The sequence below is a fragment of the Pelobates fuscus genome, chromosome 1 (assembly GCF_036172605.1).
Source record: "Pelobates fuscus isolate aPelFus1 chromosome 1, aPelFus1.pri, whole genome shotgun sequence".
Lineage (NCBI taxonomy): Eukaryota > Metazoa > Chordata > Amphibia > Anura > Pelobatidae > Pelobates > Pelobates fuscus.
In genome coordinates this window covers 293,645,558-293,652,624 of record NC_086317.1, presented here as the reverse complement: position 1 = coordinate 293,652,624, position 7,067 = coordinate 293,645,558, and positions in this window count along the sequence as shown.

Genomic DNA, 7,067 nt, shown 5'->3' with positions numbered 1-7,067 from the left:
CAACACACTCTGCAAAACCCTTTGTTGGAATCGCCATCAGCTGCCTCATCATATTTACCTAAATCTCATAGACAATCTAAAATCTCTTCCCTTTCAAAGGTAATTTTAGTTTTGGCAAAAGACAGAAGTCGCAGGGCACCAGATCATTCAACAGATTCTTGAATATCTTTGAAGCATTTGTGCCACACTTTTTTTTGCACTGCACTCATTGCATCGTCCCCGACAGCCTTCTGAATCATCCGAATAGTTTTCCTGAAAGAATGTTCAAGCTTAACACAAAATTTGATGTAGATTAATTGCTCTACTCGCTCAGTCATTTTGAATGCGACAGCCACACAGTACATATGCTCACTCAACGGTGTCTAGTCCCCCCATTGACTAGTGTAGTGAAGTCATCATTGTTCACGCATACGCATTCCAGTCCACTCTCCTTGGCTGCCAAGTTGCATCGATGTTGCGCAAACTGTTCTCGTTATATTACCAATAGCTGAACTTTTTCCGGACAGACCTCATATATTTTCATTAGGGAGCTTATTAAAGGGACACTATAGTCACCTGAACAACTTTAGCTTAATGAAGCAGTTTTGGTGTATAGAACATGCCCCTGCAGCCTCACTGCTCAATCCTCTGCCATTTAGGAGTTAAGTCCCTTTGTTTATGAACCCTAGTCACACCTCCCTGCATGTGACTTGCACAGCCTTCCATAAACACTTCCTGTAAAGAGAGCCCTATTTAGGCTTTCTTTATTGCAAGTTCTGTTTAATTGAGATTTTCTTATCCCCTGCTATGTTAATAGCTTGCTAGACCCTGAAAGAGCCTCCTGTATGTGATTAAAGTTCAATTTAGAGATTGAGATACAATTATTTAAGGTAGATTACATCTGTTTGAAAGTGAAACCAGTTTTTTTTTTCATGCAGGGTCTGTCAGTCATAGCCAGGGGAGGTGTGGCTAGGGCTGCATAAACAGAAACAAAGTGATTTAACTCCTAAATGACAGTGAATTTAGCAGTGAAATTGCAGGGGAATGATCTATACACTAAAACTGCTTTATTTAGCTAAAGTAATTTAGGTGACTATAGTGTTTTTTTTAATACATGTTTTGTTATTCTTATCCTTCTATTAATAGGCTCCCTAATGAAACATATGAAATTAAAAGCTACCGTACACCAGATTTTCCAGGTCGGGATGATTTGTTCTCCCCCTCCCAAACCCCCTGGCTAATATCTCCATGGTTGTGGGATAGGATGCAAGGAGTAACTATTTGAGTTCTACAAACATAGTTGCCAAGTTCTGGAACATGATTAGAGGAGTTACATAATCTGTGTCATGTACTTTTCTAGAGATTATCAATCAGGTAGACATGGATATGAAAACATAAAATTACAGGAAAAGCTCTACTGAAAAATGGGTAATAAGTGTGTGGTTTATAAGACATGGATATGAAGCCACGGGAGCTTTAAAAAGTAATTGACATTATAAGAATGCTATAAGGACACCAAATTGAAAATTAAATTAATTGGTGACACTATAGTGGCATTTCATTACCAGTGTCTTTACAGAGCCAGTTACATCACAGTACATACACAGTGCTATATGATGCTTAATCTAGCAGTGAAACCTGTGAAGTCGGTTCAGGGGTAGATAACATTGGAAGGCTTATTGTTAGGAGGTTTTCCAATTAAGAAAGCATAGAGTTAAGGAGGGCATAGGATTATGGGTATCTGCCTTCAAGATGCTACTAACTACAATTCCTATCACTCTCACCTAAATCTTGATGAGAGTGATCGTCCTTCCTAAGCCTTAATCAGAGCTATCCCAACTGCTATAGACCCCTAAAACTGACCTCACCTGTAACATTATCCTTACCTTCCCCAAATCCTAAACTCACACCCAGAGCTGGATTTACTACTAGGCATAGTACCTACTGTGGCATTTCTAATAGAGACACTATTGCTGCGGACCTGGAAGCAAAAGAGCATGTGTACGAATGTGTGTGAATAAACTATTGCATGTTTTAGCATTTTTATTGAATTTGGTTTTGTGTAGATATTTGTTTAGAGGGGAAGTGGAGGCGTAGTTACAATAGTGTGAGACTACAGTAGGATGTGATGTAAATCCAACCCTCTGTATCCCAGCAGCATAGTTATAAAATAAAACTAAAAATACACATCTCTTTATCCTGTAACTCGACGTCTCCATCTTAGCTCGCTGTCAATCATTGTTATAAGCTCTATTATTTGCACCTGGCAGTCAGCAAAAAAACAGTTTCTTTTTCTCCTCTTTATTTGCAGCGTTTGTCCTGGCTTTGGTTGAACTGACCTTGTTTATAAATATATATCTTGAATATAAATTTAGGTTATAGGTGAATTTCAATGTTTTATAATATAGTATAAATTCCAGAGAAGTGGCAGGTTCCCCTTAACTGTATCATTAGTTTCTGTTTCTGTGGAATAAGTTCATCCCTCTTATCTACACTACACTACACGGCACAGACAAGATGTTAGACAAAGGCTACAACAATATTGTAGTTGAAGTTCCTAGCCATATGCTGTCTTCTGGGTCACATAACCTTTCACTTGCCCCCTTTCTCTCTAGGGAGTCACAAAGCTTCTTGTCTGTCTTCTCTCTTTCTATCTTTCTATCACTTTCACACACTAAAGAGAGACAGCCAACATTCTTCTCAGCTTCGAGCCTGGGAAAATGTGTCTTCTGCTCTTGATGGCCAACTAGCTCTCTTAGCTCTGCTTAGAGAAAGGAGGAACCCCCTGTAGAGATGGCTGGCAAAAAGGGGACAATTAAGGGCAACAATAAAGCAGGGGGAGGGGTGCAAAAATACATATACAAATAAATATGGTCACTAATATTATACACACCTCACTGAGGCAAACACAACAAATAAAACGAACTTTGAAATGTAATCAATTAAGAGACCCTGTTTTTTTAATTTGTCCACACAACGACAACGTAATAACTACTGTTAAAACTGCAAATTTAAAATGTTGATTTTTGAGTGATACTGGAATAGAGCTATGAACAGAACTGTTGTTAATGGCCCCACCTTAAATGTTCCCAGTAGGGCTATTGTTAGGCAGGGATGTACAGAGTTACTTACAATAATCTAAATTGTAGTAAACGGAAATCTGAATGGCAAAATTTAGGCAAACCAAGCTGATTTTGTGAAAAATTTCAATCCCAGAAAAAATACCTTGGGCCTCTCTGTACAGTCTTTACAGTCATTGTTTCTCACTGGAAGTAAGGGGCTAACCTAAGTAAACTTAGTAATTCATTTTCTTTGAGGTCGTTTTCGCAGTAAGCTTTAAAGCCGTGACCCAAGGAATGAATCTAATTAGGATCTCCATTTTTATCCATAGGACATTAGATGTGATACTCTCGGATTAAGTGATTGCTAGATTGAAAAGAATAAGGTATTCCAGGAGGAGTTGAGGCTCATTGTTTTAGGAAACACTAAAGATAAAAGGAATTGAAGTTGGTTTGATTGACTTACAGAGGACATTGTTAAGTCTTTGAGTTTGAAAGCAGTAAGCAATGCTATTCACATCACGTTTTGACACTTTACAGATTAGATTGATATTAAGGTTTTGTTGCTTGAGAGATTTATCACTTGCTCATCTAAAAAGTACACGTGCAACCTATGTTAGATAAAGGAACACAATAACAGTAATAAAAAACATATATTCCCAACATTAGAGTGGATAGTTAATGCAATGTTAAACACAAATAAGCACACCAGGCAAGCCTTGCTTTTACCACAGAAATCCCATTTTAACAGAGCTCTCACTACTGCAATGGATTCTGGGTAGGTGTATGCAAATGAGCTCAACAAAGAACCACATTTTTGCCTCATAATTCCACTTTATACATGGATTCCTTGGAGTGTGTGTCTGCTACATACAACAGCTTTGAAACACAACTCAAGAAGAGTCAGCAAAAAACCACTCATGCCAGTGAACCACTGTCGCGGTCGCCGGCCCGCCGCGTGGCAGGGCTGTGCCCAGCCGGCACAGCTTCGCCGACAGCACGAGCTTAGCTGCTCGTCGGCGAGCCGACAACCGCCTCCCTGCATCCTCCGGCCGTCGTGCCCGGATCCAAAATGGCGCTGACCACGTGGTCGCGACTAGATGTAGCTCCGCCCCCGAAGTTCATACTGACGTGCGCGTGACGTCACGACGTCAACGCGCAAGCATGTTTTGGGGTCAGAGGTTGCCCTCTGACCAATCAGACCTTAGAGAGGGATATTTAAATCCCTAGCTCACCTCCGTACCTTGCCCTGTCGTGGTTTCCTGTTCCTGGTTTCCTGAGAGTGCGTTATCATATTGAATCTAATTTCCTGGTATCCTGATCTTGGCTTTTCCCTGGTTATTCTGAATTCTGGTTTCCCTGACTTGGCTTGTTTAAACGGTATTGTGTATTTTCTGGCTTCCTTGACCTCGGCTTTCCCTTTGACCATTCTCTGTCCCTAGCATATTAGTCCGGCCATTCTAAGGTCCGGTTTACGCTCTGTCCTTTTATTTTCCTTTTCTTTCTTATGTATATGTTTACATAGTTTCTGCGTGCTGGACCACACTAGTAGTCGTGACAACCACTCATGGACAGCTGTTTTGTTGTTATTTCAACTCATTATTATTATTATTATTGCCATTTATTATTATTATTATTATTATTATTATTATGTAGCGCTTTACAATATTTTGAGAGGGGGGATGTGACAATAAATAGGACAACTACAAGAAAACTTACAGGAACAATAGGTTGAAGAGGACCCTGCTCAAACGAGCTTACAGACTATAGGAGGTGGGGTATTAGAAACATTAGGACAGGAAGTATCAAGTAGGAGTGAAGCAGAGCTGGAGGAGAGAGCAAAGCACTGTCCCATAGGAGAGAGCAAGAGGCAGGTATGTAAGGTAGAGATTACTCTGGGAGGCCATAAGCTTTCCTGAAGAGATGGGTTTTAAGGCCCTTCTTAAATGATTGAAGACTAGGGGAGAGTCTGATGGCAGTAGGCAAGCTATTCCATAGGAGAGGAGCCGCCCGCGAGAGGTCCTGCAAGCGCGAGTTGGCCGTACGGGTGCGAGCAGCGGTCAGGAGGTGGTCACGGGCAGAGTGGAGGGTACGAGGAGGGGCATACCTATGGATCAGTGAAGAGATATAAGAGGGGCTGGAATTGTTCAGTGGTTTAAATGTATGGGTTAGCACTTTGAATTGACTCCTATAGGATACAGGGAGCCAATGTAAGGACTGGCAGAGGGGCGAGGTGTGAGAGGACCGACTGGAGAGGAAAATCAGTCTAGCTGCAGCATTCATTACAGACTGTAGCGGGGCAATACGGCTTTTGGGGAGACCAATCAGGAGAGGGTTACAGTAATCCATGCGGGAAATTACTAGAGCATGGACAAGCTCCTTAGTAGCATCTTGCGTAAGAAAGGGGTGAATGCGGGCTATGTTTTTGAGCTGGAACCTACAGGACTTACAGGCAACTCATCAGCATGATATAGGTTACTGGCTTGCTGTGGAGGCTTGGCGTTACTTGTTAAGCACATACCAAATAGGTTGTGGTGGGGAAAGTGGAATTATAAGGCAAAAAATGTGGTTCTTTGTTGAGCTCATTTGCATACACCTACCCAGAATCCATTGCAGTAGTGAGAGCACTGTAAAAGTGAGATTTCTGAGGTAACAGCAAGTCTTATGACTTGCCTGGTGTGTGTATTTGTGTTTAACATTGCATTAATTATCCACTTATTTTAGGTGGAAGGGGTTTTTATCTACACTTTTTTCCCCACCACAACTTATTTGGTATGTACTTAACATTAGAGTGTTAGATAACCTATCTAGATTTATCCTTACTACTCCCCACAAGAGTAATAAAATAAGCAGTTTAAATTGACTGATATCCTTTGGTGCTGTGGTCTCACAGTGGCTGTTGGGCCTTCCCTGGCTTTACTGATGATTTTAACCTTTACTTAAATTACTTTTTTACCCATACGGCAGCATTTAGGCAGAGCTTGTGCGCATGCATGGCAATTGTGCTGCACCAATCAGCATGTCCTCACAGAGATACAGTTAGGTTTGTAAATATTTGGACACTGATAATTTTAGCTCTATACAGCACCACAAGGGTTTTAAAATGAAACAACTGAGATGTAATTAAAGTGTTGTGACTGCTTGAAGTCTGGAATGTATGGACATCACCAAACACTGGGCTTCCTCCTTTGTGATTGCCAGTTGTTTGTTTGTGGTCTTTATGCCTTAAATTTTGTCTTCAGAAAGTGAAATAGAACATAGAAACATAGAATGTGACGGCAGATAAGAACCATTCGGCCCATCTAGTCTGCCCAATTTTCTAAATACTTTCATTAGTCCCTGGCCTTATCTTATAGTTAGGATAGCCTTATGCCTATCCCACGCATGCGTAAACTCCTTTACTGTGTTAACCTCTACAGGGCTGGACTGGGGATTCCAAAGCAGCCCTGGAAAAAAAATCTATGCCAGCCCCATAAGTCATTGCGCCATATATTGTTGCAAGTAATATGTAAGGCTATGTCTTGCCACCCTAGATGATTGAGATATATATATATATATATATATATATATATATATATATATATATATATATTGCTTTTTCTAATATAAAATATTGGTCCTTTCAGAGTAAAACATTTAATTATACAGTAAGCATACTCACATGCAGACACAGACAATCTCACTGACACACACAAGCTCATTGATACACAGCCTCATAGACAAACAATCTCACTGATATACATAAGCTCATTGGCATAAAAACACAAGCTCACTCACTAGCAGGCACACACACACACACACACACACACAAGCAAGCCCACTCACTAGCAGGCGCGCACACACACACAGCTTAATGTAGTGGTTCTGGTGTCTATAGCCTGTCCCTGCAGGCATTTCAATGTAAAAACTGACTTTTAAGAGAAAAGACAGTGTTTACATTGCTTCCTAGTGACAGACACTCAGACGGTCACTAGAGGTGCTTCCTGTGTCAGTGCAGATTGGCTGAGATCATCAAGCTTGATGATCTCA